At 44.4% G+C, this 25,035-nt stretch overlaps 2 long non-coding RNA genes across 8 annotated transcripts in view; one reads left to right on the top strand and one right to left on the bottom strand.

Moving 5' to 3' along the window:
- LOC106033218 (uncharacterized) overlaps window positions 1–18,548 on the top strand; it is a 203,856-nt gene extending 185,308 nt beyond the window's left edge. Inside the window, exons 6-8 of the long non-coding RNA XR_010834366.1 lie at window positions 316–558; window positions 3,101–3,212; window positions 9,166–18,548. This is a non-coding gene — a long non-coding RNA (uncharacterized lncRNA). The remainder of the gene's footprint in view (window positions 1–315; window positions 559–3,100; window positions 3,213–9,165) is intronic.
- LOC125183365 (uncharacterized) overlaps window positions 552–25,035 on the bottom strand; it is a 63,740-nt gene continuing 39,256 nt past the window's right edge. Inside the window, exons 7-10 of one of the 7 annotated variants that reach the window (XR_010834360.1) lie at window positions 23,002–24,547; window positions 19,087–19,577; window positions 10,047–11,434; window positions 552–4,797 (exon numbers count right to left, since the gene is read on the bottom strand). This is a non-coding gene — a long non-coding RNA (uncharacterized lncRNA). Of the gene's footprint in view, window positions 4,798–10,046; window positions 11,435–18,678; window positions 19,578–23,001; window positions 24,548–25,035 lie in introns of those variants that run through there. The other 6 variants (XR_010834362.1, XR_010834359.1, XR_010834361.1 and 3 more) reach the window with 6 other exon arrangements.

Below are 25,035 nucleotides of genomic sequence, written 5' to 3'. Positions count from 1 at the left end.
CTAGATGTGCCCTGCATGTTTTTTGCCAGCCACTTTGCCAGCCTCTGCAAAGTTTCTGTGTTTATGTAAACCTCTGCACTACTGCATGGTCAGAAGCTGTCTGTTGTGGTTATTAAACTCTACCTTATTCCTCTAATTTTAACTAGTTCCTGATTTTACTTCTTTAGTCAAAACCCACCATGTTTAAGCAGAGCTGTGTTTTGATGTACTCCTGGGTGGGTGCCACGTGTTATTCTATCTCATGTGCAAGCCCTTACTGAATAAATGGAGCATTCATTGACTTTTCCTCCCTTGTGCTTTACGTATTTTGTACAGGCTAGGAGGGGACACAGGTGACAGAACAGAAGGTTGCTGGTCCACAAAGAGCACTGGTTAAAGGATGTGTCCTGAGCCAGGACCTGAACACATGGCATTAGTTTTCTGACGTTCTGCTAGCAAGCCTGGGAATGACAGCGATGCTCTCTGTGCCATTCTGGATGACAGAAGATTTATGCCTGAGTCACTTGTAGACAGCTACTCAAAAGGCTGCAGGTCCTAGCAGAAAGCCACAGCTTCCAGGTACATCCCTATTTTCCTAGAAAAAACGGCACAGTAGTGTATGTTGGCAAAGTTGAGAGGACAAGAACTGTAGGCAAGCATACAATTCAGTCACAATTCTATTTTTTATTATTATTAAATCATTGACACTGCCCAAAGCCTTCAGTTTTTATTCTATAATGCAGAGGTTTGGGGGTGCCCTATAATGGGAGCACCCTGTAGTGTGCTCCAGTGAGCTTGGTGCTCTTCAGACACATGGGATATCATGCTGAGACATCACTCCTTCATTTGGATTTTGAAGCCATGCCTCGCCATCAGTTACATATCAAGGCAATTACTGAAACCTGTGCCAGGCAGGCTTTACCCAACGTCTTCCCTCACATTGTTTGGGGTCTGCTCTTCTCTCTTCCTGGGAGCCTGGGAGATGAGATGACAAGCTAAGGTCAGCACCAAAGCCAGATAACACGCAAGCCCCTTCCAAGCCCCACAGAAGTCAGTGGGAAAGCTTGGGTGGACAGCTGTGGTTTTGACTCAGGCCCAGAGATACTAGAAAATAACAAAGGGGACAGAAGGAAATAGCTTGGTCAGCTTTGGGGGTTATTCCTCATGTCTTTTAAAAGGAATAAATACATGGTTTTTGTTATGGATTTCTGTGAGAATAAGTTTGTGCTTCCAGTCAGCCATGTCTCAGTAATGTGCTTGTGTGATGATGGCACAGCAATTCTGAGCTTACAGGCTTAAACATCCTTTTTCAGTATAGTTCATTGCAAGGAAATGTGAGTAACCTATCTCCTCTTTAAAATGCTTGTCTGCTCTCATACATTCATACGCTTTGCATAAGCCTGAGGATCACACTGATGAAGAATCACAGCACCGCTTATGTAGTTAATTTGGTTATTTATTCATGTAAATGTATGTGGATTGAGACATTTTCCTGTGATCTAAAGCGACTGCCAAACCTCTGTTTTGTTAGTTTGTAACTCATATTTTGTCTTGTCTCATTCTTTTGTTTCATACAAAAGGATGCAGACATAATTTCACTAACAATTGCTTTGAAAACGCAGCCGTCTGTAGCACCTCCCAAAGAAAAAAAGACAAGAGACCGCATGTCATTACTTTAGTTCTGCATAAGTAAACTGCATGCCCATATCAGCGCTCACTGTTCCCATAGAATTGCACAAGAACAACACAATTCTAGGCAAAAATGCAATGCACATATGTAAGCCTAGTCCACATGCAGCGCTTACAAGACAAGTTAGGGTTTATGCTTTTCAGAGGTTCAACTATCTAAATAAAGCAATTAGGTTTTAGTTCATTTCCCTAACTGTATTGCTGCACAAGGGGATATCCACATGATTGCAGAAGGCAGATAAAGATAGGACAAACTCAGCATATAACTTTTGTTGTAATGGCTTAGAAAGGGGTCTTACAACTTGAAGATGATATTGCAGCCATCCAGTGGTACAGCTTCCTTCTGCCACATATGCAGACATTGCAAATCCTATCTCACAATTTCATCCATTATTGTTTGTATAATGATTGGCATTTCGCACACAGCTTTTTATGATTTTTTTTCAAATATCTTTTCTATTATTTTGTTGATCAGAAAGCAAAAGGATAAATAAATCTGCAAACCAGACACGAACAAGTGTTATTTTAACTTGTCTGACAAACAAGGAGTTGACATTTAGTTACCAAAGCAAGAGGCCCATCTCTTTCCTTGGCCAGTTCAATGTCAGAATTTTTGGGGTCCCTACCCGATATACCTTCTGTGCAGAAGACGATATGTCTTCCATGCATCTTAGCTCTCCTGAGGATTAAGAATGGTTCAGAATAAAGTTTCTGTATTCCATAGTTAATATTTGAGAAGCGTTTTAAGATTCTCAAATTAAGGCAATGTATGGGCCACATCTACAAATGCATTATTAGACAAGACACACATAGCTATAGGTGTATATAGACAGAAAAAAATGCAAATTGACTTAATTGAACTTTGTACAGTTCTGAACAATGCTAAACCTCATTAAAATTCAAAATCACATTTTAATTCTGTAGTTCAGTAAATCACCAGCACTAGAGTATCCCCAGAAGAGCTGAGAATTACCCCAGACAGAAAGTGGTGCCTGCAAAGGAAGTGTTGGTAAGGGAGATAGCACTGAGACTGGAAAGCATGCACATATGACAACAAGCCCAAATATTCTCCTTACCCGAACACACAGGACCTACGTCCTTCTTGCCTCCTGCCTCAAGAGGCAGAGGACAGGAGCGTCACCTTCCTGCCACCCACTGCCTGAGAGCAAGGGGGGCCAGGTAGCACCAGCAAACATTCAGGTTTTGTACAGGCTTCATCTGGTTGTCACCTGTCCTATTCCAGCTGGGACAGGAGCCACTGAACCACACTTCTGTGCTCCTCACAACCCTGTTCTAGCTGGTCCTCTCCATCCAGCAGTGCAGGGTGCCCCATCCATCTCATTCCCCACAGTTCGATGAATACATTTAGCATCTCTGTGGTCTCTTTTCTCTTTGACACATCAGTTTAAGATGTGACTTCTTTTTATTTCAGCCAGATATCTACTTGGATATAGGGCTCGAAGTGTCTTTGAGTGACTGCATGAAAGAAAATGTGCAAGAGAAGCTCCCCGGGAAAGGGCAGACTCATGACCATCTTGTCTGTGGTATGTAAATATATAACTTTTCCTGACATTGCTTCTAACTGCTGGGTTGTGGTAGGATTGTGCTTTTGAATTTCTAAACAGAAATAAGCTGAAAAATATTGCTTTTTCACCTGATGCTCTGCACCTGATACAGATGTCTGTGAAATGACTTAAGTGTGTATTAATGTAAGACCAGTTAAAGGTTTGTGATTATATACCTTCACACTCCACAGAAGCTTCTGCTGCTCTGCACCATTCAGGACTTGGCCAGTCTCTATGTTGCAGTTCACCTGTCCGACTTAAGTCTTTGATAAGCAATTTAGTAGAGAGTATCTGAAGAAAAGCTTAGTATACCTGGAAAAGGTGTTCAATAGCTCCATGAGAGATTTTGTGTCAAAAATGTCTGAGAGCAGTCACAGCTGGATAATAAAGTACAAAAGTGGCTTGGATTTCCCTGTAGTAAAGTACAGTTACTACTGGTAAAAATAGCAGAACCTACAGCCTTTCAACAGCTGTACTCAGTAGTTAGATGCCATATCATGCAATATCACAAGTATCAGTGGATCTAGAGATAACATATTTAGCATACTTACACGTTATCCAGAGCATTTTCTGTAAAATCTATATTATAGAAGTGTGTCTTACGAAAAAAAAAAAAGATCCCAATGATCTTGTCAGATACCTCTGAGTGAATCACTGATTGTTTCTGCTCACTGATTTTTTTGTTCTCTGCAAATACACTAAATTCAACCTGTGAAGAAAACATGCAGTGTTTTTTCATTCATTTGCATCAGTGTGCTAATACAGATTCTGCAATCGGATTTTATCAGACAGGATGATTTATTGCATTGCTGCATGAGGGCAAGTGGAATTCAGGTCCATCTCTCATCCCTCTGCTTGAATCTCCATGTAGTAAAAAGTTTGTTTGTTTGTTTGTTTGTTTGTTTGTTTGTTTTTTGTTTTAAAAAAAAAGTTGGCTTTTGTCAAGCATGCAGCTCTGTCTCGAAACTGTGTCTATTGATTGAGTTCCATTTATCAACCACTTTATTCTTGTAACTTTAACTATCTTTTTATAAGAAAACTGAGATCAGCCTCATTGATTATATTATATGAGTCAGAGACATGTAAGAGACTAGAAGTGTGATAGCTGTTCTCCTACAGCCACAAGCATCCAGCTGGTATTATTTATGTACCATCGACAATGGGGCATGCTCAGACTTGAAGGACTAGTGCTGACCTTCCCTTGCTAATCATTTATACACTCCTTGTTTTGAGTGCTCCACCTTAAGGTTTCTCATGACTCACTTTCTCTCTGGAGTGAACAAATAAATCCTGAAGGACTCTGTACGCTTCCAAGTGTGTAACCTGTCCCCTCGTACTGGCCTTGTTCTCAGCAACAGAAGCTCTCCAAGTAGTAGTGCTGTTTATTAAGGTGTGACTTCAGAGCCATAGGCCTTTAAGAGCTGAGAGGATGGTGGTGTTCAGATTGATTTAGGCTTCTCCTAAGTGAATGCCAATCCAACGCTCCCAGTCATGGGTGCTCTGAGGGAGGGATAAGCTCCTCTGCAGTCTCTGGAGACAGGGAAGTTGGACATTTGTAGTTCCCCTGCCAAAAAAAGGAACCTCAGATATTCTAACAGATACTTTGACAAGATTCAAAGGCTTATTGAAGCAAAATCAAACCTGATTCTACCTCATGGAGATGTATATATATATAATATATATTATTGCATAGAGATACGTATTCATTATATATCTACATTTATGTGTGGGGCTTTGAGCAACCTGGTCTGGTGGAAGGTGTCCCTGCCCATGGCAGGGGGGTTGGACAAGATGAGCTTTAAAAGTCCCTTCCAACCCAAACTATTCTAAGTTGACTTAGTGCTGGGCACTTTCAGACATTTGTTAATTGAAGGCAATGGTAAATTGAGGAGACCTATTTCTGTTCTGTTGCTCAGAACAAAAGACCTCATACTGGACATCAAATGCTGAGGGTGCTGCTGGTAATCCTTATCCCTCTGTATTGACTGGTCCACCTGTTAGGTGGGGATGCTAGTGCTGACATCCCCAGTTACCTTGCACAGCTTTGGGGAGAAATAAGCACTAAATGGTTGCAAATGCTTTGAATCTTCAAAGAGTGCAGAAGGGTGAATATTATGAATGGTATGGCTGTATTATGGAATATTGGAAAAATGGAAAAAAATGTCAATATTGTCATTAATTAGCCATCCATAAGCAGGGAGTTGAGCTGAGAGGAGAGGACAATAGGCACAAGAAGGTGCAAGGAAATTCTCTCCTGCCTTTTTCCCTTCCTCACAGACCTCTTCCCCAGGAGGAGTTGCAGGGAAGTGGGGGGGGTGGGTTGTAAAGATGTCCTGACTGGAAGCTCTGCAGAGAGCTTTGGAGGGAGCTGGGCTCAGGGTTGGTTTGGTCAGAGATGGAGGGGAGGGAGGAACGTGTTTTGGCTTATGTTCCAAATTGTGGCACTTGAGCTTAGGTGCAGGGGCTTGGGATAGGCTAGTGAGAGTAGCGGGACATGCCAAAATGTCATCATAAAGGAGGGAGGTCTGATCTGCCATGCTAAGAGCGTTGCTGGCCTCATGGTCCCTAGTCGAGACACATTTGATGGGAGAGAGCTTTACCACAGCAGTCACAGGGGAGCAATGTTAGGCGCTACGGGTTGGTCCAGCATGAGGGAGTATCTTAAACTGCAGGGGTGTGATGCAGAGAAGGATGTGGTTCTTTTAATTCCTTCCCCTTGTCCCATTGTTTCCTTCCCAGGCGCACACAAAATCTTCCTCTGCCCCTCCCTCCCAGCTCAGCTTTTCTCCTCTCTTTGGCTGTCCCTTTGTCCTTTTCCCTCTTGTAGAGCCAAGCTCACCAGTATATACCCACACCCAGTGCAGTAGGGACTTCCCCATATTGAGTTAAACTGGCCTTCTGTTAGCTCTTCCTCACTATCTGGGACCCATATGTCAAGCAAAACAATTGTAAATGAGGTTAGTTCATTACTTTGGCACGGGGTGGCAGAAAGCATGGGCAGGAGTGGATTCTTCAGAAAAGGTTGTATTTCACTGCCGTGCCCATTAGCTGTGCTGGAGGACTCATTTCCATGGCCTCACAGAGCCCGGTCACACCACAGAGCTGTTCGTGGGAGGCCAGGTTATGACTCCTCTGTCGCAGCAGACAGAATGAGGCTGGGAAGGTCTGGGACTGTGGGCATGCAGGCAGATCTCCTGTGCCCGGGACATAAAGGACATGACCTGTCCTGCCATTAGCTTGTAGAGCCAAATTCTCCCTGGCTCCAGAGGATTCTTTATGTGTGTGTGAAGAACCTCACAAGGTCAGCGCTAGATCACATCCCCAAACGACGAATTCATATATTCTTGCCAGAGCAAGGCTGGTGCAACAGGACAAAATGGAATAATTAAAGCTGGGAGCCAGAGTGTGCTGCAATGTCAAGGGAGAAAATACCTCAGTGCCCCATGGGAAAGCCCTGGTGAACTCTGCTCTCAGATTCATCAGGGTGTTTCCTCTTTACCACAAGCATGGTCTTAAAGCTTTTCTTTGCATGCTGAAGATGCCACTTCTGACACTGAGAGGTGCAGTGCAGTAGAGCTACATCTTTTAATGGAAGTTCCCAGGCTACAGGCCAGTACTCTGCAAACAGATCAATTTATGGTCCTTCAGGTACAAACAAACATGATTTGTGATCTAGAGGAGGATGTGGTTCTTCCTCCTCCTTCTCCCTGTCCCCTTCTGAACTGTCCAAAGCACACAAGAACATGGCCCAGCAGTGTAATCTTCCCAGGGCTGGTAAACAATATTCCTATTCTATATTGCTTGAGTATCTTTACCAAAAACTAGTAAAAGCCCAGCAAGCACAGACTATTAATCATCCCATAAAATACTAGTCTAGCTTCACTGGTGTAACTCAAAAAGTCCAGCGACTGTAAGGCTTATATCAAAACTCTCCTGCTGAACCTGCGCTCCTTTGTCACTGACTCCAGTTTAGAACTTTGTTAACATCAAATCGTTTGTAAATTGTGAAAAATTCCTCTCTCAAAATTTGAAATATTTTTTTCCTTACTGGTCTTGTGCCAAGATCACTACCTTGTGACAGACTTCACACTGGAAAAGGACCTGATTCTAAGTCCACGTACTGTGCTGAAAAAATACATCTCTCCAGACAGGTGCAGACAGCCCTAAACTTGCTTTGCCCACGCTTTGCGATGTTTGGACGGGTGCCTGCTGCACAGCCGTGTTACGCAGCGCCTGAGCCTTGCCATGTGTGCTCAGTCAGACCAGGCAACTGCAGAACCACATTTTTCAGAAACCTCCTTGGGTTTGACAGTGAAGAGCATGACTGCTCTGTGGTCTTGTGGTGCATGTGACAATATGGCCATGTTCACATGTACAAAGCCAGCTGCCATCTGTGTTTAAAAATTAAAATAAAAAAAAATTAAAAAAAATAAAAATAAAGGCACATTATGTCCAGCAACAGCCCCAAGGTGTGCTGGAACAGGTGTGCCAAATGCAGTGATTATAATGAAGCAGCAATTTATAGCTCTGTACTTGTGACTGTTTTCTGTCAGCCAGCTCAGAGAGAAGTATTTACGGCATTCTCGTTGGTCCCATAGTTCACGGCATTATTTCTCTGGGACTGTAAACAGCAGAGCCCTTGTCATGTGAGTGTGGGCACTGTCTGACTTTTCCCCCTCTAATAATAAAGCCTATATGTATTAGTGAGGGGGGGGGGCGGGAGATGCAGAAACTGCTCTGTATGCAATATTATTTATGAATTCTTGTGCTCAGCTATTTCTCTACCCACCTGATAATATACTATGGTTTTGTTCACCTCCTCCATCCAAGGATCTTAAAAATGCCTTGTAGACCAAACTTGTGGGGACCAGTAATATTTTTATTAGGCCAACTGATTGTTTATTTGGAGGGTGAGAGGACTGTCCCTCCAGGAGGTCCTTTTCCATTCTAAAAAATGATCTTCAACAGGATCAGCAGTCCTCAGTGGTAAATACAGGCCAAGAAGTGCCATGAGTCTGGGTAACCAGTGCGATGTCCTCTTGTTCTCCCAGGCCAGCGGGGAGGCAGCCAGTGCCTCATCGCTGCTGCGGCGAGGCAGACTGCAGCACTGAGAGCTGGCCTGGCTTTCTCAAGGCTACGCACCAGTTTTGTGGGATCAAGGCAGCCCTGGTCCAGGACTCCCAGACTTTACCAAAAGCCTGTAAAAACACATTTTCTCCTGTTGTGGCCAGTATCGTCTCAGCAATATTTTCGATTGCTCTCATATAAAAGATATATATTTTTTTTTTCCTCTGGGCTGTTAATGTTGGCACATAGATGTTTTCTATCAACCTTCTCCAGAAAATTTAAGTTACTCTGAAGAGGGAATTAAGTAAGGAAGATTTACTACAGTTTATAAAAGCCAGCACTTGCAATACACATCCCCAAAGGAATGCTTTGTGATCCAAAGTATCATTTCATATCATTCCATTGGCAATAATTCCTTAGTCAAAGCCTTTCCATGTTTCTTCCTGGGATATTAACATGGATTTATTCATCAGTTAAAACATCTAGCAAGATAAAACTTGTTTCTAAAAGTGGGCTGACTGGAAGTAACATCAAGTAATTTATTTTCTATTTTTAGTGGTATTTTTGAAGCATTGATTATTATGCAGGCTATTGGTTTTGCCTCCCTTCCAATAACAAGGGCTAAATTTGGAAGTGTTTCACACTGACCTTGGTAGAGCAAAACCAGGGTGGTTTATTCCTCATGTAGGATTTCTTCTAAGTTCATTGTTATTGCCAGGTAACTTCAACTGTTTGTCCTGCTGTCTCCCTGGCTGTGTGTTGTTAACCTAAAGGTGATTAGAGATAGTTGCGAGGTGGCTCAAACTTTACCATCTAAACCTGAGTTATTGAAGGTAAATAACACTTGCTCTGATTCTCTCAACAGGAGTGCTGCTTGCCTTTACGATGGTTGGCTGTGTCCTTGAACCACAAACCAAACCATTTCCAGAGGCTGGCATTCTTCTCTGAGATCTCCAGACAGAGCTGTGGCTGTGATGACCAGGGCTGTTGCTTGGCGGTGCCAAGACGAAGGAAAGCTACCAGTTGTTGTCGTGCTGTACAGATGCAGCAGGAGTCAGCCATGAACACAGGTGAGACCTGGCCTGTCTCCAGGAGCCCAGCAAGAAACGTGCCTGAGCCTTGTGCAGGTGTGTGCCTTGGAGACAGCCACACATCAGCCACCTGAGGTCCCCTTCCTGGCGTGGCATGGGGTGCCCTCTAAATTCAGGAGGCTCTAACAAGTCCCAGGCAGAATGAGGATTTAGAGTGGCAGGTGCATTTTAGAAATATGGGGTTCAAATTACTGGTTCTCCCAAGCTCACTGCCTACTACAGACTGCCCTAATAGGTAAAGTCTCCTCTGTCACTGCCTTCTGTAAGGACACAGAGCATTGACCTGGCAGCAGCAAGCCTGGGTCACGCAAGGATCTGCCACTGTCACAGTGTCCCGAGCTCTCCCAGGCAGTGGAGCAGGGCTCCTCTGCCCAAGCATGCACTGAGGTGACGGAGCAAGGTGAGCCCAAATGCCATGCCAAGGGACATTTCTATTTCTAAGCGACTTGCTGTGGCAGCAGCTGTGCTACTTGCAAAGGAAGCTTTTTCGGATTTTTATGGATTTATTTCCCTTTCCTTCTAGTTTAGTTAAAATAAAGTAGTTGTGGATATAAGTGCACAGCTGGCTTCTGCAAAGAAAAAAATACGCAACATTTACTGCAAGCAGGAGGCTGCTGCTCAGCTCTGCTACCTGGCATAGCCGGGGCTGACTTACCGCAGACCGGCACATCCCCGTCCTCAGTCCTCAGCCTCACAGTGGTGGAGCTGGCTAGGATGCTCTGCGCCAACCCCAACTCCTCCAGCCACTACCAAAGCCCTCGCAGGCCCTGCGTTGTCCTGGTATCTCCGGGAGGTGGTCCTGCAGCTCCCGGCGAGCGTCCCCGCTGAGGCAGGCATCACCTCGCCACCCGCCTTGGCCGCTGGGCGATTCCTGGCAGAGGTGACTCACAGGCAGGGAACCTTGCGAGGGCCCTGGCACATGCCTGCACTGAAACACTGCCTACAGCCTCCTGCCTCTGCCCAGCTCGCCCTTCCTGCCGCCTTTCCCCCGGGGTCCTAACTCCCGACTTTGTTGCTCTATAAACATAATAACAATAATTATTCTCTCATTGGACACATAGCCATCTTCTTTGTTTGCAGGCTTAGATAAATATCATTCAAATCATGGAGTCTGATTCATGAGTCAGGATGATGGCAGCCCTCCAAAACCTCCTTGCCCATGGAGAGTGTGTTTGTGTGAGAGAGATAGAGAGTTTCACTGTATGAAGAGTAAGAAACTGGAAGCCAAGTGAATTAAATACAAAGCAGATAATTATGTGTAATTCATTTACTGACTAATGATTGCACCTGGTACAGAGGTTTATGAATTCATTTTGCTCTGCATATGTTCTCAAAAACAATCTCTCTGCTACAAGATAAAAACTAGGCTGACAATTCTTAATAGAACAGTGTTTACATTAGTGTTAATGTAAGGTTCTGTCTTTCTGGTTCATTCTTCATTTTTTCTCATAATGTTTCACTTTTCCTGGGTTCACCTGGTGTCTCTTTGACAGTGACAACTGATCCGTGGTGGTAGAGGCTGGGTGTCACTGCAGAATGAAGCCTTCACTCTGCTCCTGAAAGCTGTGCAGTGCAATTACACACACTGCTTATCTCCCATCTGCTGCAGCCAAACCTTGCCACCAAGGCTGTGCCTTCGGCAGGGGAGTGGCAGGTCACGGCCCCCCCTTCCCTCTCTACTGGGATTGCCAACAACTTGCCGCTCTTTTTATGGTGTCACCCAGTTGTCATTGCACCCTGATGCCATCAGCTCCTTCCAGCTGAATGCCAGCAGACAGTGCCAACTTTCACCTGCTAACACCTGGGTCGATTACAGGTTGAAGACCAAGAGACAAAGCCTTTAACGGGGTGAAAAAGCTTGTGCTAATCCAGCGAAGCACAGCAGTGATGTCTCAGTGTTGATGTCACCCTGAAGACTGCAGCCTGTGTGACACGACACCACTTGTGCCTTGAGCAGGTCAGGTGTGGAGATCTGAGCCACGCTGGGCAAAGCCATGGGTCCGAGGCCTCGCTGGGTGCTTGCGGCAACTATCCAAGGTGATGCTGTTGCCATGTGGTGGAAACAAAAGAGCTTTTCCAGTTGTGTTCCCAGTGCAATCCTTGGGTGCACAGTAGAGCCCCTCTCCCAGCCCCTCAGTGTGCCACAGGCAGCTCACCTTGGTAATTCCCCCCACCATGCAAACAAATCTATACACTCAGTTAATTGCTTAGGTTCCCTGTGATGGCTGTTGCTCAAACCAACAGGCATTTGGCTGTTTCCTGCCAAGCGTATCAGGATCATCATATACCTGGGATCTATTTATTAATCAGCTCAAGCACAAAGTGCACGAGAGCTAAATGTATGTTTGTGCAAGTGGGGGAGGGCTACATCTGCAGGCATGGCTGAATGCAGATTTCTGTGGGATGCCCCTTAAGACTGCCTTTGGAAAGGAAAAGCTTGGAATGACAAAAGGGAAGGGGGAAGTTATTTGGCAGTTTGATTAGAGACTGTTTAATAAATCATGAACTACTCATACTGAAAGAATATGCTGATTTCACTTATATGCACTTTCTAGTGTTATTTGCCATTGAGGTTTTACCAAAGTGCAGTGAAGCTGAGCTCGTGGCTGCCAATAAAATAGCTGTAGTGTCTGATGTAATTCCCACTGCTGCAAGAACACACTTGGAGGTGTCTCCTTGGAGCTGTCACCAACATCAGAGTGTGGTGACAGGAGAGAGTCACTGCCTCTTGCTGTCAGAGCGTCACTGAGCTCACTGCACACCCAGCAACTCCTCTGGCTGGTGCAGGAGCTGCATGCCCCGTCCCCAGAAGGGAGCTGGCCCTACAACTTGCAGCCTGCTTGGAAAAGCGGTGGAGGTGCTGCTTTCTCCATCCATGGCAGCCACAGGTAATGAAAACATCAGCAATTAAAAAAAAGAAAAAAGTAACTGTATGCTCTGATATTTTTCATTGGAGTGATTTGTCATTAGAAAAGCCAAAACCAGCTCATCTTGTTCACGAGTATTCCCATTGACTAAAACAACATTCAGCGTGTGCTTTAATTTTGAACCTATGCAATCCTTTACCGATGAAGATCTGACAAGCCAGAACAGATTGCAGTCTGTGAGATACTTGCAATATGATAGTATTTTACCTGTAGGTGGATCCTCATTTTAGATAGCGAGATGAAGAGCCAATGAGCCTGATTCACTGCTGCGTTACTCCAGTTTTGCACTGGAATAACACCACTGAATCATCAGCAAAGTTGAAATAACAAATGATAAAATGGGACCATTGTATTTAAGTTTGCAGCATGTATATGGAAATGACTAGCTCTTTCTTGCAGAATGATTAAACTGTATGGATATTTTTTGTGTGCTGTTTTTCCCAAACATATCAAGAATACGACAATATGTCTGGGCTAGAGTTATACATGTCAGAAAAACCCCAAACAATTAAAATCTAATGTAACAGCTAGTGCAGGACTCCCTCGGTATGTCTGATGTGATTTTTTTTTAATTTTATTCAGAAAAAAAAAAAAAAGGATTATGAGAATAGAACTTAACTCAGAAAAGATTAAATTTTTGATGCAGATCATTTCTGCACACCAGACGGGCACAGTCTAAAGCTTAGAAACACAGTAAATTAAACACCTAGTCCTGGTTTCTATGTATGAAAATACTCACTGAGCAATTGAAAAGAACTGAGTAATTGTGATCTTTTTGCAAGTAATGCTCTGGAAAATCAACTAAAGGCAACAAGCAAGCTTGCAATTAGTAGTTCTAATTATAAAGTGTATACATAAAACAATGTAGCATCATAAGTAAAGGCCAAGTTCAAATGATGCAATAGGAATAGTAGAACATCATGTAAAGATGGACAAAACAGCCAGCAAGAGAAATACTTCTGAATTATCCATATTTTTCCAATGACAGAAAAAAAAAAAAAAGATGAAATAATGGCAGTGTTTTATTTTTTATAACTTTTATAGTAATCCTTTCTCAGTGCTACCTGATGCTCATGCTTCTGTTGTAGACCACACTTGTCCTTGGATGATGATCACAGTGCAAGGTGCAGTAATGAGAGACATGGTTTTGTGGGTGACATTGGCAGTAGGGTGATGGTTGGACCAGATGATCTTGAAGGTCTTTTCCAACCTTAATGATTCTGTGATTCTATGATCATCACAAGCACAAGCTGGTGCAGGAGCCTGCGGCTCAAACAGTGGGCTCAGATTATCTATGCCATTTGTGTTTATCAGGGGACCACTTCATGACTCATTTCCATTTCCATCACTGAAAGCAACTATCACATGCCACAGCTTTTTTTTTTTTTTTTTTTTTTGAGCTAGAGCCTGTCTGCTTTCTAGGCAAGCCAGATTTATGTCAAATATAAGCTAACAAAGTTTGAAAAAAAGGAGTAACTTCAGTACAATGTGGGGGTCTGTGTTAAGCAGTTTGTGGTATGTATAGCTATGTGCACACTTTTCCGCCATCTATGACAACGCTTTATGTTCTACATGGGAAATGTGAACCTCCAGTGTTATGGGGCAGCATCACTGCAGCTCTCCTCTGGACAAAGTGTGTGCAATAGCAGCACAGGATTACATGCTGCATTAGTTGCAGAACTCTCAAAATTAAGTCGTGGATGCAACTAGAGAAGGTGAAGAGACAGAATACCTTAGGGAAATGTTTTTATTTATTCTCCTTGGATGCATATATGGCAATCACCCATGTAGCGTGATCCAGGATGTTGAAAACCATTTCATTATGTTCTATAAATAAAGGACTGATGTGGTTCAATTGTATCAATTATGCAACTCTTCTAAGTGGTGTAGTCAAGGGTAAATGCAGGCAAAGGGCACTCCCTTTGTACCCACTTCTACTCTGGGCACTTCGAGTATTTACCTGCTCCTTCTATACCACAGACAGATGAATCTACCCACTTTTATTTACCACTGTACCACTGACTCCTCTTTGGTCAAGAGCTTTTCCTATGCGCAGAGGACACAATGAAATAGAAAATGGAAGTCAAGACACTGCTATGTATTACTCTGTTGTGCAAGATGTAAGTGTGGCTGTACAGTAATTTTGAGCAAAGCATCGGTTTTAAACAATGTTTAAACTGACACTATTATTATGCAATATAATTAACTATGGCCAGAAGGGCATTTGAGGTTATTTGGCGCTACCTTTGTCCATTTCATAATTATACCAAGAAGAGAATGACTAAGTTGTGCCTAGGCTAATTGTATCCATTTGGTTTTATCCCTCCTCTCTGCCATCGTACGTCACTTGCATTCTGATCTGGAAGTTTTTTGGAGGGGTCTGGATGCGTTTGTGCTGAATACAATGGAGCCCAGTGCTGGCTGGGCAGCCTCAGGTAATATTGCAAATAGAAGCACTAACAATAGCAATAATAATTACAGCTAGTCAAAGTGATAAGTACAAAACAAATATCACTTTTTTCCTGCCGCTGTTACAGTTGCCTACAAGAGATTTATCCTTAACTGCTCCTTCTCTGTGCCTTCTAGGATGCATTTGTGTAGCAAGAAGGTAACGCTTCGTGGCATGACATGACGTCTACCAGATGTGCTGGGAACCCAGCAGACACCTCCTGCGAGCAGCTGAGGGCCAGCAGCAGAGGCTGTGGCAGCACACCCTGTGCCAGCCCTCTTGCTGAACATGCCAAGGGGGTTCAGTGTTCAAGGGACACACGATACAGTCCAGATGCCCGGGCAGAATGTGCTGGATGCCCCAACTAGCAGGCAGCTCCTGCTCCTCAACCCACCCCAGCTCCGCCAGCAGTCCCCAGCCCAGGCTGGCTGCTGCAGTGCGATGTGGCACTGTGCGAGCACTGTGCCTCCGGACGTGCAGTTTGCTGCTGGTGTTAGGGCTGCCGTGAGGACAGCAGGTCACCTGGGCTCTGGAGCTAGGCTGGCTGCCCTGACAGCCCAGCCGCAGCAGCAGAGCACTGTGTTTGAACTAAGCAGCTGCCCTGGACCTGAGCTGGCAGGTCGCTCACCAGCCAGATGAGCTGCCTGGAGGTAGCGGTGAGTAAACTGTCTCTTTTGAATGTTACTTGGAAGTGTCAGGATTAAAACCAACCAACCAACCAACCAACCAAAACCAAAAATAATAAAAAACAAAAACAAAACAAAATGGTGACAATAGATTTACACCAGAAAGGAATCTGGTAATATATGGTCTTGTTCAGCTACAACGAAAGGCTACAGTCTTCAGCTGATGGCTGGAAACTGGATTGCACTCATGTAAAATAGAACTGTCTGCAAGGGTTGAATGCTGTAATTAACAGGCATTTTTTTAGAAATTATTGGCTAATGCCATTTAATAGAAATACTGCCAACTATTGTTGTTAAAACTTAGTTTGTTCCTTTGGTGGTAATATATAATGACTCAACACTGCTTCACCAGGAAGAGATACCTTTGTCTGTTATATATCACTACAACGATATTCATTTTTACTATGGCTTATATGGCAAACAACATGAATTTTGAAACTTAAATATAGCTTCAGAAAGTAACGAGAGGGTCACCAGTCTCCTGAGCAATCACAATATTTGTGATACAACACAGCCTATTTATCATAACATGGCATTACTGACCCAGTCCCACTGCCGGCAATGTAGCTTTTGCCACTAATGGTGCTTAAGCAGAACTAAGTTTAAAGGTTTCTATAACGGGGAAATATGCTAATGTAAGTTTGAGCAGCTCCATCTGGAGCATTTCTCTTGCAGCGTATACACTACCACCCAGAGAAGTAATGTACATTTTTGGTAACAAACTCTCTGAACCATACCAGGGAACACAGGTTGTGCTGCGATAATGAGCTCTACTCATGGGATGCAGCTGTCTTATCACCTAAGAATATTTTCACAATGCTGCAATAGTGACCGAAAGGTTATTTCTCAAACCTTGTCACCCAGAAGGTACCAGCTGAAAAGTTTCTGTTTGATTGCTAAAGAGTAGAAAGCAACAAACGAACATTGGCAAATCTTATATCAGGCATGATGTTGATGTTGCACACCTCAGACTAACGCCTACCTTCACTTCAGGGAAAGGAGAAACCAGACCTGCAGACACACTAATCGCTGCTGCTTTCAGAGTTCCCACTCACCTGTTTGGAAATGAACTACAGAACCTCACTGCTTTCTATTTACTGCACCAAGAGCCAGTAATCTCTGAATGCTTCTAAAGAGTCATTAATTGCATTGCTATTACAGCATTTTATGATGTAAAATCCTTTTAATGGCTTTAAAAGAAAAGGCAGTCTGTGCTGGGGCTGACCTTTCTGATACAAGAAGGGGAGGTGAAGTCCTCTCTCTGTTCAGCTGGGAGTAGCACAAAGGTGATGATGCACCACATATGTTTGGGAGGGCTTGACGGTGTGGGTGTGTGACCTGCCAAACCAGGGTCACCTCACCTCCAGGAGGGTGAGCGGCAGCTCTGGGCTGTCAAGGGCAGGACTCAGCTCATCAGACAGTGCCGGAGTCAAAACCGGAGTTCCCAAGGCCTGGTTTCTGGCTGCACCCATTGGTGAGTTTAAGAGCAAAGACAATGTGCATGCTTTGCAGCACATCCTTCAGTTGTTTCTAAAGGAAGGCACTTAAAGCACGTGGGCACAGACACCCAGCAATGCTGGTGGTGGACAGGTTACAGGCATGGCTGAGGAAAGCTGGATGGGGATGGTAACAGCACCAAAGGGATCTGGGTACCCCATTCCCCTGGCTTTCAGTAGTGCTGAACATAATAAGCTATTGGACAAGCCTGCAAATATCCCAGCCCACCATCTGATGTAGGGTACTCCCCAAAGTCAAAATGGCGGTTAACATGCATGTAACCTGCAGTGCACTCAGAACAACTGTTAGACAGTATCCCTGGTCAGCAGAGCACAGTAACGTCACTGATTGCCTTTTGCAGAGAACAGACTTGACTACATACACAGCCTAGGTGAGGAGCAGAGCCTCAGAAGAGGAAGGCTGGCGCCAAAATACACACATGGGGCTGGAGGCTGGGTAGTCCCAGTGCCCAGGTCACAAATGAACCTGCTTCTGCAGTAAACATTTCAGTATATGGTCTGGCTATTGCTGACCTTGTCCAAGAGCCTCCCCAGCAGCAGTGTCCCCATTAGTTGACATGTCGTGTGCCTGCATTGGATGACAGAACTATTGCAGTGCTTATAAAGGCGGGGAAGTTGGTATGTTGACAAATAATATTGAGTGAATTAATTTATCCTTCCTGCATTGCTGTCTCTGCTCTATTCCCTCAATTAAACTGGTTTTTTAAAGACAATTTATTCACTTTTCCAGACCCCATATATCATTGTAGCAGGAGTATTAATGTACACCAGTTAGAGTTGTGAATTCACCTTCTGTTTTGAAATGTTACTCCATCCACCCACACCTCTTTCTTCTTTGCTAACTCCAGTCACCCATCCCCAGGACCTACACCCACTCTGATCCCAACTCACTGATGAACATACATGAAAACAGACCTTGCTAAATAGATTGCAGCTCCTGTTCCATAGCTGTGTTTATAGGATCATTTGGATACTAAATCTGATCCCTAAATGAGAGCCCACTGGTTGAGTAAGGACTCCAGGGTTTAGTGCTCGTGCCATGGAAGAGGTTACTCAGCACAGCAGCTCTGAGGTGCTCCAGGACGGGAAGCAGCCAAGTGGAGGCCTGACCCCAGTGAGGCTACGGCTGGTCCTGATGCAGTGTTTGGGGGCAGATGGGACCCACAGAAGCTGAGTGAGGAGACACATGAACTGCTCGGGGGGCACCACTAATTCTATCCAAAATGGCCCCCGTGGGAGCCCTCTCCCTTCATTTCTCCATCCCTCTCTTCTAGGGAAAGCCCTGCCTGCTGGGGCTGGGGCCCTACGTTCTTGGACTCACCTCTGTGAAAAGTTTTCCACTTTGAGCCAACAACATCCCGAAAAGATGGAGGGTGCAGAGCAAACAGAAAACTGAGCATGGGACACTGATGCAAAAAAGGTTTCAAAAGGTAAAGGCAGGGAGAAGTTACCCAACTCTGGCATTATAACAGTTCAGCATTGATGCCACAAACAAAAGGAAGTGTGCTGGATGTTTTATTTTGTATGTGAGGTAAACTGTGCATTTAGAGTCTGAATAAACCTCTTTTGTCAATTTTACTACCTTTCTGATATAAAAATAAATAACCTTAAACAAAGAAGGAGTGGAGACCTGCCAAGCCAGCCTGGTTTGGTAAGAACTGCACTGACAAGGGAGTAATTGTGTCTTAAAATTAAGGGGCTAAAACGATCAGCTTTCAGGGGCGAGCAAAGCCCCTCTGGAAGGAGCTCTATTGTATGCATGAGGATCTAGAATAAAAGGAGGGAGAAAAAAAAAAAGAAAAAAAAAAGACTCTCCTAAAAGGCAAATAAAATAAAATAAAATGAAATAAAATAAAACAACAACAAAAAGAATCACCAACTCTTCTGCTACCAGAACTGCTCTCTTGTTTGATGGGAAGGCTGCATGCAAATAGCTGCTGAGAAGTATGAGTATGTCAGGGTAACAGCAATTAGGAATATTTTAATGATTATATAATATCACAAGTAAATGATATAATGCACTAAGTAACTTTTACTAGGCTGAATATAAAACAGAGGCATCAAGAAATCATGGTTTTACATTGCAGTTAATCTCAGCAGTGAGTTCTAGGCTTACCACTCCAATGCCAAACATGGGAACTTCCAGCAGACAGCAACACGTAATTACTGCTGGGTGGAGGTGAATCAACCACTTTCCGTCACGAAGCCAATGAGGGACCCTCAGACGATCTGCCAAAGGTGGGAGGGTGCATGAGTGTTACTTTCTTGCTAGACTCCCATCAGGGCACCACACCTTGTGATATTATCTCTGTAATAAGCAAACAACTTTAAATGATATTGTGTCACTGCAAATGAAGCAGGAGGGTGACCCAGCAAGTCAGATTTCATTAGTGTGTGAGGGACTGCAGTCCAGCGTGCAGGTACTCACACGTACCTTGGGACCCTGGAAACCTCAATCTGCTGTGCAGAGAAATCCAAACTTCAGCTGCATGTGTCTGAGATTGTGTCTCCTCCATTTGAGATGCACATGGAGCCACAGCAGGGTTGTCACTACACCGATGTCCTGTTTGCTTTTCTGTGCATCACTGTTGAAAGTCTTCTAATACGCTAGATAAGATTACAAAGGTAAGGCCATCACAGGAATACAGCTGCACAGTCACATTAATATAGGTACAGTGAAAGACAATAGGATTATGTATGTTTCTGCTAATTAGCAAACCATGCCCAATGCCACCTGTCCAAGTGCTCATGCAGTGTTGTCACCTCCCACCACTGCACCTTCCTGCTTCTTTCCTCAATTGCAATTACACGGGCTAGTTCCAGGCACAGAGGACGCATCTGGTCTGCCAAGCCTTTCCAGCTGAGAATGCCCCAGTGTCTCCCACAAAGACCACCGCTGTTCTGACCAGCATTTCCAAGAGTTTTGTTTTCCGCAGAAAAGGAGGGATTCAGGGGACTTCATGGATGCCTCCCTGGCCAGGAGCAGGTGCTGTGTCTGCAGCCAGGCCTCTGCAGCAAGAGTGAGCTTCAAGGCATCTGAGGGCATGGCAGATTAATTCACAGGGGCCTGAAGTACAATAGTGAGGTAAGTACGACTATAGAAAGTAAGAAAGAAAATGGTTGGAAATCCACCAGGTCTGACTGTGGGGCCAGAGCAGGCCAAATGCTTTGCCAAAGTCTTACCTAGTGAAACTCAACTGCCTTCTGTGAATTCAACCTACTACAGGCCATTGTGCTAATGTGTATTTTGGCAAGTGCCTGACCCCTCCTGTTGACTGAACTACTCATGCTCTCTAGAAATGACCATGCCTGTACCTAGCACTCCATGCAGATAACCTTACCCCTTCTTCTTCCTTATTTCTTCCTCCTACTCAAACTAGTCAAAGCCTTTCCTGGTGCCAGCTCTGACAATACCACACTCTACTGTCTGTTAGTCTGGTAGTCTCATTCCTCCTCTTTTATCATTTCCTCTCTTCAGGATTCCTGCCCTGTGGTAACACAAAAGCCATGACAACAATGGTAGGCAGGTCATACTTGGTGGGTAGGCTGGGAAGAAAGGGATTCCCAGCAGAGGAGAAGCAGGAGTGTCCTGGTTAGCTTGCTTCTGAGTTTGACCTGCTCGGCCACTCTCTACCAAAAATTCCCTCAACCAACACAGCTCATGCTGGAGGACTCACAAACCCCACACATACCATCACATGGCTTCTTCTGAAAGGCATTAGTCAAAGCATTAGCAAAGAAAAAGATGTCAGTTGTAAAGTATCGGTACATTTCCTGGGAATATTACAGAGCAAGGCCACATGAAATCCACTTCCAGATACAAGAAAGACAAGAAAGTGACTAAGAACAGGCAGCGTGAATTTACTAAGCTCAAATTGTACCTGGCCAACCTGGTTGTCTTCTGTGCCAGGATTATGGGCTGGAGGGACAAGGTCGGAGAAGCAATGGATGTCACTTACTTTGGCTTTAGCATAACCAGTAACATTGTCTCCCACACTTAGCAAACGAGCAGTATGGACTGGATGGACAGACCACAGCACGGCTGGAAAAAGCACATGTCTGGGCTATGGAGGTCAAAAGGCAGTAATGGTCAACAACTCGACTTTTAATTGGCATTAACAAATGACATTCCTCAGGGGACAACACTAGGACCAGTCTTGACCAGCAACCTGGCTGATAGGGCGAATGCATCATCGGCATGTTTGTGCGTAACACTGAGCTCACTGAACAGAGGACTGGGGTCCTGGTGGACAAAGTGCTGACCATGAGTCAGCAGTGTGCCTGTGAGTGATGATGGCCAATTGCACCCTGGGCTGCATGCAGATAACGGAGCCAGACTCATCAGCGGCATGCAGCACAAGAGCAATGACAAGTTGCAGCAGGAGAAATTCCATTGAATATAATAGAAGAAATTTTTCAAAATGAGAATAGGCATGCAGTGAAACAGGTGCTGGGAGAGGTTTGTGAAATCCCCATCCTTGGAGATATCCAAAATGTAAAGACAAAGTCCTGAGCAACCTAAGCTGATGTTGAAGTTAGCCCTGCTTTGAGGAGGTTGGAGTGTAGCCCTCCAGATGTCCCCTCCAACCAAAATTATTATTTTTTTAATAGCTGCTGATCTGGGAGACCTGGCTGGAGTTAATGATTCCTCGAAAAGGGTGAAGCTGTTATCTCCATAGCATCACCTGCCAGTTATTACTTATTTATAATATGAATGAATTTGGTGTATGCATCACAAGTCCAGACAGTAAAGAGACTTCACTTCAGAGATTTTATCTTTAAGGATCAAAGAACTGAACTTTCTCTCTCAGATCTTCAACCTGAGCAGAAAAGAGGTCCTGCCTTTAATGTACAAGCATCAAAGTTGCAAAAACTCCTTAGTTCAGAGGTAGCATGAGAAAGTCTATTTCTTGAGTTTATTTTGGATATATGCAGCACCCATACATTCTTGTGGTGACAATTTAACATTTGAGAGGCTTTCTGATTAAACCAATGTTTTGGCCTAAAATGTTGTAAAAGCCACGTCTGAGATACAGCCTCCAAATGCAACCCCTGCCTCAGTATTTGCCTCCTACCAGGATCTGTTTGGTTCTCATAGAAAACCGTGGCCCATCTTTAGACTCACATCTACCCTAGCACAGATGTATGAAGCAGTGTGTGTGCTCAGGTATGCAGGGGGCAACCTTACAGGATCCGATACAACACTGTGAGGGGACCCTATAGAGCAGGACAGATAAATAGTGCATATGTGCACATTTATCCGCAGTGATCTGTTCAGCAGTCCAGGCTGCCAAAGGCTCATTAAAAATTGCTAGCTGCTGTGAAAAGTCCTCAGGACTGGTTGCTGGGTCTTAGCGAACCACAGTGCAGATGTGGGGTGTGGATCAGTGAGAGCACAGCTACCAACAGCACGGGTGGCAGCGCCAGGTCTGCTGGCACACCACGAGAAGCTAAGGACACTGCTCCCTGAGATGGGACGGTGCATAAGGGGAGACACAGGCCACTCCTGTGAGTCACAGCCCCAAATTACCACCCAAAAAAACGCAGATGACCCAGCCATTCTGCACCTTTTTGTCAGAACAACAATGAATGCTCGGAAAAGGCACCAGATATAGCCCTCATCTCTGCACCAGTTAGGGTCTATGACACCAACACAAAACCTGGGCCAAGAAGCAATAAATAAATAAATAAAAGCAAAAACCCATATGTATTTGAAAGTATGTCCAGAAACAAACAAGCAAAACCTCTTATCCAAACAAATCATAGTTAGATCTTGGGTGAGACCATGTTTATGAAGGTTTAGCTAAGATGCTTGCTTGGAGATACTTCTCCAGCCTTAGCATAACACAACCAGCCTGGACAAGTGCTACTAGAAAACACCTCATTAAAATACTGTTGTGGTATTTATTTATAGGTAGTAATTTATATCACACCCATCATACACACCGATCTGGCAGCTATGATTGGCAAATCAGACTGCTTCTCCAGCAATACTGCCTGCCCCAAACCCACCCTCCATGTTCTCTCTTACCAGCACAACTGCTGCCCACTTGACACTGCTGTCACTCTGAATAAGACTTCGTCTGCACTTATCAAGCCCTACAGCACTCTCCGAAATGCAGGTGGGGTATCAAAGATACAACAGCCCCATCAAGAGCTGGGCACACATCTGTGGTGCTTTGTAGCCAGGTATTCTTGGGTACAACTGTCAGCAACGGCAGAGCTAACCCCTGGGGCAGGCTGGCAGCTGGATTCTGCATCTGCTGGAGAATCCAAATGGCTGTGGAAAGTACCAAGGATAATACCAGAGACACTCTGCACGTTGGGGACAGTGGTACAAAAGCCAGCATGATAAAACACCTTGTAAGAAAGCATAGGGTGTGTCTTCAGCAGAAAAAAAAAAAAAAAAAAAAGGAAAGAAAGAAAAAATGACTGGCAAAAAAAAGAGGTTAGATGAGGTAGCTGGGACTGCCGGGGGCAATCTGAAATCAGTTTACATTAGAGCAGGTTGCTCTTGATTTTGCTACAGCAGTTGTCACGCTTGGTAAGAATAACAAGCTATTCATACGGCAGCCACCATTGTGCAGCTCAGCACATGCTGCCTAGTAGAAAGAAATCCAAGCAAATGCAGTGGCTGGAATGGGACATTAAAACAAACAAACAAACAAACAAAAAACAACACATAAAATTGTTATGTAAAGAAGTTTCCACTTCAGGAATCTGTGAGAACAATTATTTTCCTCTAAGAAGACTGCATTACTGAAGCACCTGAGGTTTTACCCTAAATCTGCACGTTGGATTGAAATGCCAGCATATACGTCCTGCTGCAGCTTCTAGGTCCTTGCCACTATCTGGTCCTTTCAATCTCCAACTTTTTTAATACTCCCAAGTTCCTCAGCTATCTAGAGTTCCACCTTCTTGCATGCCCAGAACTGCCCCAGTCTTGACAGGACCAAGCAGCTCTGCCCATTTCACACCTAACTCTGATGAGGATCCAGAAACTGGGCGTTGCTTTGCCTAAATCCCCTGAGGGCTTTGATCGGGGATTATATGTTACCTGGTGACTGTTTCATGTAAAATGCATAAACAGTCCTGGGAGCAGAGTCCAGATTCTCAAACTCCCATGTGAATGCTCAAACCGGTAGGAAAGACAGCCACGCTCCCTCGCGTGCACTTGCTTTCTGGCCCAATGATTCAACAGCGCCATGCTGTAGAGCAGCATATCCTCAGCCGAGGGCAGATGAGCAGTGTTTAGCTCACTGCCTTGTGGTCTGGGTGCTCTGCAAGAGGTGGAAGATGGGGACAATGACCCTGAGGAGAACAGTGACCCTGTTTGTCACTTCCTGGCTGATGGCAATCAGTGTTTCAGATTAAACAGGTGTACTGTGACAGAAAGGCTGTCAGTACTCACCTTCCAGAGGATCTGCCGGGCTGGGTCACTATAGACTTAAAGCCTTAAAATTCCCCTATTAGTCTCTCTGGCCACGATGCTGAAGGTTTCGAACCTTGTGAAGAAGTTCCAGGCTTGCTTTGGGCACACGGTGCATTGTACTGGCTCTGCAGTCAGCAGGTGGGCACTACAAATCAAGAAGCACAGAGCTTAATACTGAGACATCAAAGTGCTCCTGGGTATAACTTCAAAAATTTATAATTGCATCTGCAAATGGCTACACCACATAGTTACTCAGGCTGGGCACTCAGGTCTTGGTGTATAAATGAAGAGTTTCATGAATTAATGTCCACTAAGGGGGGAAAGCCATTGGAAAATTCTGTATTGCTACTATTGCTACAGAAGCAGTGTCCTACCCCAGCACCACACTAAATCCTTCCCTGTTTCGGCTCTCTGTGTGACACGCAGTGGTGCATTCATCTCTTCATTTGTGGGAGGAGGGAAAAACTTTTTTGTTTCTTCTAAAAAAGGAAAAAATTGTATTTAGACAGTCAGTAAATAGCAAAACACTTTCGACATCTGTATGCATTGCTCATAGATATTAGATACATTTTTTCTTCCAGAATTATTTACCATAAAAATGCACAAATGATGACATTTCTTTGAGGAAACATT

The sequence above is a fragment of the Anser cygnoides genome, chromosome 12 (assembly GCF_040182565.1).
Source record: "Anser cygnoides isolate HZ-2024a breed goose chromosome 12, Taihu_goose_T2T_genome, whole genome shotgun sequence".
In the NCBI taxonomy this organism is placed as follows: Eukaryota; Metazoa; Chordata; class Aves; order Anseriformes; family Anatidae; genus Anser; species Anser cygnoides.
This window is presented reverse-complemented; position numbering and strand designations above follow the sequence as displayed.